Here is a 12,975-nt window from a genome sequence, read left to right as displayed (position 1 = left end):
GCCAAGGGCATGTGCCCAGCTGACCCTCCACCCTCCACCAGGCCCTCCCCTGAGGTCCCACCAGCTCCCACAGCACCCGCCCAGGCTGGAGAACACGGCCTGAGTGAGCCCCTGGGGGACATCTAACATCCAGACCTGACTGTCCTCGGTAACTGCGGCGGCCCCACTCAGAGGCTTCCACCCGTCGTTTCCACTCTGCAGAGGGAGAAGCTCGGACCTCGGCACAAAAGGTGCGTGAGGAGGTCGCGTTGGGTGAGGAGAACCCGCCCAGCGACCCTCAGCTGCACCTGAAGGGTGAAAGGTAAAATGAAAGGAGTCCTAGAAAGAGGCCGAGGGGCTGCTCAGGGACATGAGAAGTGTCCTTGTCACACGTCATGTAGGACAGACGACTTCAAGGACACCAGAACCTCGGAGCACCAACGCACCCCGGATCTGGGGAAAGCTGTGAGCAGACCCAGGTGAGGGGCTGTCCATCATGGCCGCGCAGGCGCTGAGTTGTTGCCAAGTTTCTCCTTCCTAGAGACCTCAGTGCACTAGAATGGGGGACCGCGAGCGGCCTGGCCTTGATTTTCAGTATCTGTTCCCATCTGCACAGTGAGCCCAGGAGCACGTGCTCGTTTAGACCTGAGCCACAGGGACCAGAGGGAGTGAGGGGGGGTCTTCCTTCTCCTGCTCCTCTTCCTTCCGACTGTCCCCACAGAGGGACACGCAGCCCACACTTCAGGTTGTGTGCTTGCAGGGCTGGTCCACGCCTTGACCCAGACGCCAGCGTTTTGAAGATCTTTTTAAACAGGACCTGATCCCTGGTCCTGTGACCTGATCTTCGTTTAGATAGATATTATGGGGATTTTCTTTGTAAATGCAAAAATCCACCTCACCTCTCACCCTGCTTCCACCAAATGTCACAATTTAGAGAAGGCATTCCCCCTCAAAGTGTCACAATAGCACTAAATGTTTTGCTGTCACCATGAACAAGTGCGTGCCACCCTATGCTGATCTTTGAGGGAGGGTGTGAGTTGTGTGGTTTTCACAGGAATAGCTGAGTACCGTCTCTAGGACACCTGGTATAGGCTGGGTATGTGTGTGAAGTTTCAAATTATTGCAAATTATCCTCCATCAGTGTTAGGAACCTGTTGTGGTGGCGCACGCCTGTGATCCCTGCGGCTGGGAAGGCAGAGTCAGGAGGATCTCGAGTTCAAAGTCAGCCTCAGCAATTTAGCGAGGCACTAACAATGCAGTGAGATTCTGTCTCTAAATAAAAATACAAAATGGGGCTGGGATGTGGCTCAGTGGTTGAGTGCCCCTGAGTTCAATCCCCAACACTAAAAAAAAAAAAAAAAAAAAAAAAAAAAAGAAAAAAAAAACCCTGAAAATGATCAATGTGACATGTTGTGCTTAAATAACGGAATGCAGAACTGATGTGGTCTTTAACGTGATCCACAATGAATTACTCAATGACCACGAGAGGAAAACACACCTTTATATGCTGCCCAGCTCCAAGGCACCTGTGGTTCTCCTGCTCTGGTAACTCACGAGTTAGCTCTTGGGGTACAGCAGACCTCCCGTTAGGGAGGCGAAGGGAGGACTCACCATGGAGGGGAACTGACGGGACTTGGGTGAGTTGGGCTGCGTCCTGACTCTCACTTCTTTGTTTCTGCACAGCTTCTAGATAATTCTTGGTGTTTTCACAGAGACAGAAGTTACATATTCATCAGCTGCTTCCTTTCTAGTCCTGACCATTTCTGATCAATAAAGATCTGATTGCTTTTCCACGTAGATGACTTGTTGTCTTTGGGAGGGGGAAGTCCAGCCAAAGGTCAGCGGTGACAAACAGGCTGCTGTGGGTGGGGACCCAGCCCACCTGCCTGTGGGGAGCAGCTTACATTCAAATGAAGATGCTGAAGAGCTGCTAAAGCGCAGTCTTGGCCAGGTAACTAGATCCCCACAGAACTCCACGCTCCCTTCACAGAATTAAAAAAAGCTTTTTCAATTGAAATAGAATAGGCATTTCCAAACCGCTGGTGGACTTGACTTGGCATGTGACCATTTTGAATTGAGAACTTCAGCGCCAGGTGATATAATCATGATGTTGTCGACCATCACCTCGGACTCCCACCAGGACCTTTTCACCACCCAGGGGAGACCCTGTACGCCGTCGGCAGTCTCTCCCCACCTGTCCTCCCTGCAGTCAACCCTGACCACAGACTGGTGACCACAGACCGGCTTTGCAGACTTGGGATGTTTCCTCTGAAAGGAATCTTACAATGTGTGGCTTTTGTGCCTGGATTTTTCACCCCCTCTAATGGTTTTGGGATTCGCCCACGTGGCAGTGAGTGTGAGCATCTTGCTGTTTTTCACGACTAATTGTGTTCATTGCTGGGACCAAAATACTGTCAAGAACAACTTAGAGGAGGAAGTTCCATTTGGCCTCATGATTTCAGAGGCTCCATCTACGGCTGGCTGACTCCATTGCTCTGGGCTCAAGGAGAGGAGGGTGGAGGAACCCCGTTCTACTCATTGCATCCAGGAAGCAGAGAGAAAAATTGTGTCCAGCTGTAGGGACGATGAACCCTTCCAGGGCGTGGCCCCAGGGACGCCCTCCTCCATCCGGGCCCCACCTGTCTACAGTGACCCCCAGTCAGTCCATTCAACTAGGAGGGACGGATTGGGTCACAGTCTCCTAATCCAGGCACCCCACCTGGGGACATTCCTGCATGAACACAGGAGCTTTCAGAGGACACTTCACATCCAAACCACCACAGCAGCACTCCACTGTGTGCAGATGGACACACCAAATCCAGTTTTCCTTCTGTTTCCTGTTGTGATAGTCGAGAGAGATACTCAAACCCATGCCAGGTCGTGTAAACTTCTCTACTAATCATAAACTAGGCAGGAACTCTGATGCACTTAGTAGGAAGACCCTTGGTTTTATTCAAGATTTTTTTCTCAGTTGCCTTTATTTTCTTTCTCTTTTCAAGGGAAAAAAAACCTGCTAAATTTCATGTAGGTCAATACCATTAGAAATATTTGTACTGGCAAAATTAGATTATATCATGGCAGCAAATTTTGAAGGTTATGCTGGGGAGAAATGTGGAAATCAATCCCAAATAGCATGCTTCAGAAATATGCTGCTTAAAAATACCAGGATTCAACGTATTTTCTATGTGTTAGGATCTTTCCAGATGAAGCTAGTTCAAGTTCAGCAGATCAAATGGAAAAGCAAGGAATTCTTCACCTTCAGTTGTAAGTCAGTGGTTTTATTTCCCTTTTCATTCCACAGGCTTCTCCTAACACTGGAGGGAGGGGCTTGTGAGTTCCTTAACCTACAAACTAAAAACCCAGTAAAAACCTGAGGCAGAAGTAATGGATATGAAACTTTAATTTTATTCTATCTACTTTCTTGGTCCCAACAACTTGGTAACCTTCAGCAATGGTGACATGCTGGGAATGACGTGGATTTCTAAGGAACTGTATTTTGAAATCCTGGCCACTCATTGGCCATTTTCATCAATAAAGTTATGCAAACTTGTTTTGTAGTTTTTGCCTTCTCTGATTAAAATTAATTATAGTGGTATTCTTCTCTTTTATAAAACCTAGTATCATGTTTTTGGAGGTGTTCAAGCAATGTGACCAATTTTTACTGGAACATCACCTAGCAGTCTGGTAAGGCACTTCCTTCACATTAACTTCTGATCCTGATGATTTATTGCGATGAACATCATCAAAATTATATCAAAAACAAGTGTATAGCCACGACTGATGGCACATGCCTGTAAGCCCAGAGGCTCGGGAGGCTGAGACAGGAGGATCCCAGGTTCGAAGCCAGCCTCAGCAACTTAGCGAGGCTGTGGTGGCTGATGTTAGGTGTCAAGTTGACTCGGCTAAGGGATACAGGTAGCTGCAAGCATAATTCTGGGAATATCTGTGTGGTGTTTCTGGAAACCTTGGCATTTGAGCAGTTGGCTGAGTGAGGAAGACCTGCCCTTGATGTGGATGGGGACCAGCCAGACAGCTGAGGCCACAGAGAACAACCCACAGAGGAAGGTGACCCCTTGCTTTCTCCGTCTCGTGGAGCTGGGCACCCTCCTTGAACTGCCCTGGGACGTCAGAACTTCATGCTCTCCATCTTTGGACTCAAGAACTTGCACCATCTCCTCCCAGGTCTCAGGACGCTGGCCTTGGACTGAGGGTTACGCTGTGAGATTCAGTGGATCTGAGTCCTTTGGATTTGGACTGAGCCCGGCTGGCAGCTTGCTGAAGGCCTGTTGTGGGAATTCTCCATAGTTAGGTGAACCAAGTCCTCTAGGGACCCCTCTCTCATATATGTATATCTGTGTGTGTGTGTGTGTGTGTGTGTGTGTGTGTGTGTGTGTATCAGATTTTTCACTGCTCTGACTAGAACAATTGTAGGGGAGGAAAAGTTTATTTGAGGGCTCACGTTTTCCGAGGTCTTAGTCCACAGAAGGCCGACTCCCTTCCCAGGGCTCGAGCTGAGGCAGAACATCATGGCAGAGCAGCGGCAGAGGAACCAGCTCATGTGCGGATCAGGAAGCAGAGAGAGACTCCACTTGTCAGATACAGATGTCCCCAAAGCCAAGCCCCAATTCCCTCCTCCTCCAGCTGCACCGAAGGCTTCAGTTACCTCTCAGTTGATCCCTATCAGGGGTTACATCACAGATTGGGCTAAGGCTCTTGTAGCCCAATCATTTCTTCTCTGGACCTTCTTGTACATGAGCTTATGGGGGACACCTCACCTCCAAACCATCACTGCGTGTGTCTGCCCCATTGTTTCTGTCCTTCCGGAGAACCTTGACTAACTTGTTACCAGGGGCATCTTGCTGATGTGGCTGCATCTGTCAATATTCACTGTATTTCAGCTTAAATCTCAGAACCATTTAAAGCCAGGATTGCCACAAGAACATGTCTCATCAGCCCCCAAGGATGATATCATCGCATGTCAAGTAGCACCAGGGACACTCCACTCAGGCCCAGGAAAGAGCAAAAGTGAGAAGGACAAACAAGCCCTCGTGGGACTGTGACAACCGTGTGGACCTAATGGACCTCAGGGAGAAACTCCCCTCCACGGACCCGGGACCCCACCTGGAAAACTCCCGACGGCGAGAACCATTATCAGGCGGTGGGCCCACCTCCCATCAAGGGTCCACTCTGAACACCTGCATTTCTACAAGGCCCAGCACTTCCTGTGGGGACCCTTCAAAGCCTTGTGCCAGGACAGCAAGAGGGCGGAGTGGGAGAGGAGGCCCCTGCCCTTGCTCTGCTGTTTGGAATTAGAACAACAGGATTAGGGCTTCATAATGAAGCCTCTGGAGAAAAATCTAAGGTCAATAACTGTCAGAGATTCAGAGACGCCGAGAGATTGCGGCAACGTGAAGGGAGGATATAAAGAAATGCCCCTGAGGCCGGCAGTGGCAGAGGTGTCCTGTCACCACGGAGGGAAGGGACAACACAGAGGGAAATGGAAACACTGGACACGTTGGGTCTACAGCTCCTGCGGGGGGAGGTCTGCGCCCAGCTGATGTGCAGACGCTCAGTGAGCTGGGGATCCACGTGTGCCCCAGGGGAGGAACTGAGCAGGAGACCCCGTGGGAACCCGAGAGGCTCAGCAAGTACTGGCCTCAGGCAGTGCTAAGTGCATGGCCTAAAGGGCCCCAGTCAGATCCCAGTCCCACAAGACACAGGGAACAGAGGACCCAGCAGGTTCACGACAGGGCAAAGAGGAGAATGCTACCTGCTGTCCCTTGGAGGCCCCTGTGCAAGCCACCAGGAAGAAGGGTCAGGGAAACAGATCAGGTGGTGTGGTGGCCTGGGTGACAGGAGAGGGCATCCCATGTTCTTTTGAGATCTCTGGAGGGAACAACCAGCTGAAAATCATATTGTCCTCAGGGAAGTTGATCCCATGGTGTGATTACATTCAGGGACGGAGACTGGGAAATTCATATTTGGTAGGGGAGCAGGGGTCAGGGAACCTGCTATGCAGCATGCACCCCGAGAGGTCTGTCACCATGTCCTGACCAGAAAGCCCCCCAGGAGAAGCTAGAACCCCAAATGCCTAGCTGAGATTGGCACCTCTTCAGCCTGGGCTGCAGGATTGGATTAATCTGGAATAGATACACAAAACATAGGTCCAAAGTTCTGTTTTTGCTTGTCTCCAGCAGGTAGAACTTCCCAAACAGATCTATGCACCACTACCAGCCAGGAAAAGCCAGCAATCTAAGACACTGAGACGAAACCCAATAGAAGGTTCTTCCAGTTCCATCGCCCTGAGCTGGTGAGCAGGAAAGTGGAGAGCCATTTCAACCAGCGACATTCCCGTCAGCTCCAGCTCACAGAGAGGTGGAAATTACAAAAGGAGTTGGGTTCAGTATCATCCAGCCCTAGCTGGACCTAAGAGGCACAAAACCCAAGAAGCAAGGGACAGAGCATGACCTGGAAGGGTACAAATACTCAATTTAGCTCCCTCTGTGGAAAAATTCAAGCCTCTTAATTTAAGAATTTTCATTTCTCTTTCTCTTTCTTTTTATGATTAATATTTTTGGACGTTGCTCTGGCTACAGGTGCTGACTGACTCAGGGTACACATGCACACGTTTCTGGGGTTTTTCCTTTCATCATTGATTTTCCTTATACATTTCATTGCATTCTTTTTAAGAGGTAGTGGTTTCCTGAGTGTTTTTTAAGGGTCTCTTTCTGTTTCATGATGGGGGGTGGTTCCTGGTGTTGTTTTCTCTGCTGGTCTCCTCTCGCCCTCTGATATAAAACAGCTTGTTCTCTTGCTGACACTCCCTCACTTCCTCCCTCTTGAGCCCCTTCATGAGCTACCTTGCTTCCATTTTCTCTCCTCTCACCTCTTGAATATTCCCACCCTCACACCCCAACTTCTTTACTCTTAATGAACTACAGTTTTAAACATCCTTTCCATCCATGCAGTTTACCCCTTTGGTGGATGGAATGAGGTGGTTCAGGGAAAACCACACCCTCATGGCAAATCCCCAAGGGTCACTCTGAAGAGCAATTCAGCATCTGCAAAGAGATTCCGCAAAGCTGAGAAGACTGAGGATGCTTTGCCTGAAACAGGTTGTTTGAGCCACAGGAAAAGGAGCCAAGATGACAGCAGAGGAGGGACAGAGAACTGAGACCACTTAAATTGTGACAAAATCTGGTGATCCCTGAGTCATCTCTTCCACGCCTAGTCAGGGCAGGAGAAGAAACTGGCGCTTTCCACTCTTCCCCAGGGCACAGGGTCTGTGGGTGAGCTGCCAGTCAGAGAGTCAGTGAGACCTGCAGTGGAACTCTGCCTCCAGACTTCCCTAAGAGTCTAAGCATTTGGGGTCGGGGCCGAGAATAAACAGTAACTGAAACCCCCAGAAATCACTCTATTTAAAAAGCCTCAGCAAGATGGGGAGGGATATTGGAAAATCATATTGTTGTGCAGTGCGCATGTCCAAATAGGTCCCAGCCCATCCCTCCATGTGTACAACTGTGAAGCCTCAATAAAATGTGAGAAAAAACTCAACAAGAAAAATGAATACACTGGCTCCCAGAAAATGGTGGAGGGGAAAGAATAAGCCTCCTCCTCTCCACAGGCCAGAGTCACATCGGTGGGATAGCAGCTGGCCAGAGCCCAGATATGGTAGAACAGGTGAGAGAGAAGAGGGGCAGAAGGAAGAGAGGAAAGGGGGGAGTCAGAGGTGAAGTCCAACTCCTTATGCGGATAATCATATCAAAAGGGACTCGGACACTATGGAAAACTATAATGCTCTAATAAAAACAATTTGACATTTCTTCTTACGTAACTTCTCCACATGTTCAAGAAAATCTCTCCCATTTACACCCAGGTTGGTGGACTCCTGGAGAACATTATAATAAGCTTTCTTTAAAAAGTGATTGGCATAAAGTGTTGTTCTGAAGTGACTGCAATTAACGAGGACTAGTGGCTCCCATTAATGTGGTACTAGAACTGTGCACAGCAGTAACTTCAGATCACATGAGATATTGACACCAGGACATTGCCCAACCTGAGACACATGGTAAAGAGAAAGGAGCTCACTAAAAAGTCCCTTATGTAATACTAGACGAGGTGCTCGTCCTAGAAGATGAGGAGAATAGCTACAGTATGAAAAAAACCAAGGGGAAAAGCCACCCCAGATAGCTCACAACAGAACCGGCCCCATTAGCACAACAGGGCAGGGAATGCCAAGGGATTCAAAAAGTTGATAATTAAAAATTTCCATCAACTCCAAGAAGATCTAAGGAACTGACTCAGAAAGAATATCCAGGAAATCAAAGAACACTCAGATAAAGAAATAGAGGTTCTGGAAAAGAAGTAAACAGGAATCCCGGAAATGAAAGTCTCAATAAATTAAATTGAAAATTAAGTTGAAAGCATCACCAATAGAAGAAACTACTTTGAAGATGGGTACTCAGGCCTTCAAGAGAAATTCTACAAACTCAAAAACAAAGCTGAAGATAAATAAAAGATATTAAGTGGTCATGACCAGAATATTCAAGAAATATGGGACAAAATTAAGATACAAAGTCTAAGAATCATTGGCATAGAAAAAGGCATTAAAGTACAAAGTAAAGGAATGCACAATGTTTTTAATGAAATAATAAAAGAAAAATTTCTAAACCTTGAGAACAACATGGAAACACAAACACAAAAGGCACATTTAAATATACAAGATGCCAACGTTCCTCTCCAACACACACTATGATGAAAATGTCTTATGTAGAGAGCAAGGATAGAATTATAGCTGTAAGAGAAAAAGCCAGTCACATTTAGAAGTAAGCTAATTAGAGTTCTACTGGATTTTCAGTCCAGACATTATAAGTTAGGAGACCTGGAATAATATACACAAATCCTAAATGATAACAGAGGGCAACCAAGAATTCTGTATTCAGCAAAGCAAGCCTTCAGAATTTAAGATGAAATAGAAACTTTTCATGGTAAGCAGAGACTAAAAACAACAAACAAACAACAAAGACAGGACCCCTAAACCAGCACTACAGGCACACTCAATGAAATATTTCATGCAGAAGAAGTGAAAATTAACATCAGAGCCAGTGCAGGACGAATTTCACTGGATGAGTAGTCAACTACAGAAGAAGCAAGTCTGAATGAAGAATTAGAAATCAATTAAAATATCAGGAAATAAAAATCATCTCCATAATAACACTGAATGTAAACTTTCCAATCCAAGCACAGACATTGGCAGAATGAATTCAAAAACAGGACCCCACCATGTAAGACCCACTTTACAGGCAAGGACACCCACAGGCTGATGGTGAAAGGATGGAAAGAGATTTACCATGCAATTGGAAACCGAAAACAAGCAGCAATCGCTATCTCATCTGGCAAAACAGATTTCAAGACAAACTCAGTCAGAAGAGACAAGGGTCACATCATACTAAATAAGGGAATTATCCAATGAAAAGATATAAAAATTGTAAATATTTATGTCCCAAACATCTGTGCACCTACATGCATAAAATATTCCTGACTCACATAAAAAATCATATGAACCCTGATACAATAACACTGTGTGATTTCAACATACCTCTCTAACCAATAGAGAGGTCATTCAGACATCATAAACTAAGGAAAGACTCTTGAGAAATATATATATATTCAATCGAGTATACCTAACAGACATCTCTAGAATATTTCATTCATCAAAAATAGAATTCAATTTTTTCTCAGCTGTACATGGAGACTTTTGAAAATAGACCATATTTTAAAACACAAAGCAAGTTTTAGCAAATATTAAAAATAGCAATCATTCCTTATATCATATTATAATGGAAAAAGCAAATATCAATAAGATGAAACAAGTCATTTTAACATCTGGAGATTAAATATTATGCTTTTGAATGAGAAATGGGTCAAAGGAGAAATTTAATTTAAAAAGACATTAGAAACATATGAGAAAAAGACATACAACATAAAATCTCTGGGACATTATGGAGGAACATTTATAGCATTAAGTGCGTGCATCTCAAAAAAACAGAAAGATCCCTAATAATCTAATGTTAGACCTCAAGACACTAGAAAAGGAAGAAAAAAGTAATTTCAAAATAATTAGAAAATGGAAAATAATGAGAATGAGTGCCAAAATTAATGAAATTAAGAATAAAAAACCATTCAAAGAACCAATACAACAGAGTTGGTTCTGTGAAAGGATCAAGAAGATTGATAAACCCTACCCAAACCAACCAAGAGAAAGAGAGAGAAGTACCCAATCCACTGACTCACAGACTCAGAAGGAGATACCAGCACAGACACATCTGAAATTGAGAGGATCCGTAGAATCTATCTGGAAAAGTTATGCTCCAACAAACTGGAAAATCTAGAAGATACTGACAAATTTCTAGACAATGTGACCTGCCCAAATCGAGACATGGGGATATCGAAAACCTAAACAGCCAATATCAAACTATTTTTGCTGATGATGTCATCGGTGGTACAAATTTTCCAAAAGGAGCCGTCAATTGGCTTGGTGTATCTTCCTCCCTTCTGCTTGGCATGATCGTTCAGCTAAAATTTGGGGGCCAACAGAGGTGAGGCAAAGAACCTCACCACCCCCCCGCTGGTACAAAGACCTCTCCACAGGTGTAGCTTTATACTGGACAGGTAGTCAGTGACGGGTAAGATCCAATTACAATGGTAGCAACCTAAGACAGGAGGCTGACGCCCTGAGGTCAGCTCATCCGAAGACGGGTAAGGACCATATGTAGTATTGGACAACCTAAGGCAGGCACGGTCCCTAAGCCACATGCTTGTTGTTTAAACAGAGAGGGGGAGATGTTGAGAGCCACAGCCAAAGGGGCCCCAGCAAACTTCCAGCTGACAGCAAACTTCCAGCTGCCGGCTGATGATTGGCTCACAGCGGCACCAGCAACATCCAGCTGATTGGCTCCTCTGCATTGATGATCATTGGGCTGATTCCCTGCCCTTTCAGAACACGGAGCTGCTCATTGGGGGACTTCTTTGGCTCCGCCCATGCGACCCAGTCAATCGGCCTCAAGAGCAGGAGGATATTGGGAGGTGGTGAGGCTTATGTGGGGGTGAGAGGCTTGTGGGAAGCCCGTGGGGGCAGTTGGGCTCTGAGGGTTTTTCCTTGAGGAGCTGTTTTGTTTGGTGTGTGTGGTTCTAAAAATAAAGTTAGTTTCTTTTGACAAGTGGCTCCTGAATTGTGCCCAGGCAGACTGCAGCACATGGGGATATCGAAAACCTAAACAGCCAATATCAAACTATGGGATTGAAGCAGAAATTAAAAGCTTTCTAAAAAGGGAAACCCCAAACCAGCTGTGTTCTCAGCCAAATTCTAGTGCTCGCTGAAATAAAATCTTATATTCTTCTTCCTCAAATCATTCCATGGAATAGAAAGGGAGGGAACCCACCCAAAGGAACCCACCCAAATTTGTTCTGGGAAGCTGATATCCTTCTTATATACAAACCAGACATAGAAAAAGAAAAGAAAACCACAGACCCATTTCTCTCTAAACACAGACACAAAAATACCTAATGAACTGTTAACAAAGTGCATTCAAAACAGATCAAGAAGGTGGGGCACCATGGTCAAGTGGGATTCCCCGGAGGGATGCAGAGTCGATTCAACATACATAAATCAGTAAGCGTAATTCCTCACATAGCAGAATTAAGGACAAGAATTACACCATCACCCCAAAAGCAGAAAAAGCCTTTGATAAAATCCAGCTTAAAAAATGCTGGAGAAACTAGAAGACGGAGAACAAAACCAACCCTGGGGAGTCGGCAGGCTCACAACCGTGGTCTGCTGCCCCAAGTGTGTTCCCAGAGAAGGGGCACCACCCCTCACCTGCCTGGATGGAATATTTTGCTCTGTCACTCAAGGGACTCTTCAGCCCACACTTGAGTTCCCAAATAAATGCTGCTTTCATCAAGCTGGTGGTGAGGGATTCCTCCTTGGAATCCTAACAGCCATTTCATGGTGGTTTGTAGCACGACATTGTGGAAACTCCTGGGTGACATGTTTGGAGAATCCCAGCAGAGGGACTAGACAGGAAGGACAGATGGTAGCAGTACAGTCAGAGCGTCCCGTGCCACCAGGGATAACTGCAGACAGTACACAGCAGGCACTCGAGGTCACTGGGGATAACTGTGGCCAGCACAGTACTGACTCAGGGGTCACCCAGTGTTCTCCATCTATAGAACAGGAACTTGGTTATCACCAGGAACAAGGGTACTGCCACACAGGGATCAAGGTAGGCCAGTGGGTGCTGGACTCTGCTGTCCCTCAGGCATAGCACTGGTCCAGGACAGGGCATGGACTGAAGTTCAGAACTGAGAATGGACTTGGGTGACACTGTGGGATCCAGCAGAGAGCATGACTGTGTCACAGCTGGTGACAATTGGAGGCAGAGGGTGCTTCACAGGAACAATATGTGTCACCACACTGCTGACACAGGGACTCATTCCAATAAAGTAACCATTTTACCAAAAGTACTGAAAGGACACTTCTGAGAAGACCAAATATAAATGGATAACAGATATATTAAAAAAAATGTTCAGCATCCCGAGCAATCACAGAAATGGAAACCAAATCGACATTGAGATTTCATCTCACTCTGCTCAGGAAGACAATCTTCATGAACACAAATAATAAATGCTGGGGAGAATGTGGGGAAAGGGCACACTCACACATTGTGGATGGAACTGAAACTTGGTACAACCTCTCAGGAAAGAACTATGGAGATTCCTCCAAAGACTAGGAATGGAACCCCCATGTGACCCAGCAATCCCACTCCTTGGCATTTATCCATCTCTAAAATCAGAACACTGTAGTGTTGCAGCCACATCAATGTATACACCAGTAGAACTCACAAGAACCAAGTTTTGGAACTAGCCCAGGTACCCATTAACAGGAGAACGGATTAAGGAAATGTGGTGTACACACAGAGGAGTATTAATAATTCA

Source organism: Urocitellus parryii, chromosome 15 (assembly GCF_045843805.1).
Source record: "Urocitellus parryii isolate mUroPar1 chromosome 15, mUroPar1.hap1, whole genome shotgun sequence".
Classification (NCBI taxonomy): domain Eukaryota; kingdom Metazoa; phylum Chordata; class Mammalia; order Rodentia; family Sciuridae; genus Urocitellus; species Urocitellus parryii.
Note: the sequence above shows the minus strand (reverse complement) of the source record.